This window comes from Mus caroli, chromosome 9 (assembly GCF_900094665.2).
Source record: "Mus caroli chromosome 9, CAROLI_EIJ_v1.1, whole genome shotgun sequence".
In the NCBI taxonomy this organism is placed as follows: Eukaryota; Metazoa; Chordata; class Mammalia; order Rodentia; family Muridae; genus Mus; species Mus caroli.
This window is the reverse complement of record NC_034578.1, coordinates 90,639,029-90,639,841: the sequence shown is the minus strand read 5'-3', so window position 1 is coordinate 90,639,841 and position 813 is coordinate 90,639,029.

The following is an 813-nucleotide window of genomic DNA, read 5'->3' as shown; positions in this document are numbered from 1 at the left end:
TTGGAGTGAGGATGAACATCAATTATATTTTAACATCAGAGTGATTAGTTTATTTCAACCCCTAGACAATGAGACTCATTAAATTGACTGATGTAGGTATATCCATTAAATGTCTACATTTTCAGGCTAGTAAAGGGGATGATTAATCCCAGAGATGAGCTTCGGCAGCAAGAACACAATAGATACATTGAATCCAGTCGGAAGAATGGAGTAATAACATGCTATGCTGAGGGGAGCTCCCTAGAGTTATCCTTAGACCATTAACTAAACAATTTAAGTTGAACATAAAACANCATTTTCTAACTTCCATATTAAAAGCAAAAGGGAAATGTGTCCAGGGGCTATACCAAAGTCTGATCTGACAGACACTTTATTTTATGATCCAGGTTTTCCAGTTGGAAGTTTCTGAAACTTCATTCCTGAACCTACATAAATCATGTTAGGTAAATGTCTCTCGAGGCATTGCTCCCGACTTTGTAAGGACTCATTATTTTTTCATGTAATGTATTTACAGCCCCACAAATAATGCCCAATACCTGTTCGCTGACAGTTGCCAGAAAGAGAAGCAGAATCTTGTCAGAAACATTATTTAAAACCAGTAATAGAAAGAGAGGATTAGAAAAGACAGCGCTCCTTCAGAACAGTATGGTCTTTCTGCAGTGGCAGCCACCATCAATTCTGTGAGCGCTCTGCTCACATTCTAGGGCAGTTAATGGAAACAAACACGGTCACTCAAACAACTCCTGAAAACATAAAGTACAGGGGTAGGAAATACAGAAGAAGGAGAACCTTTTGCTACCTCTTTATGCCTTT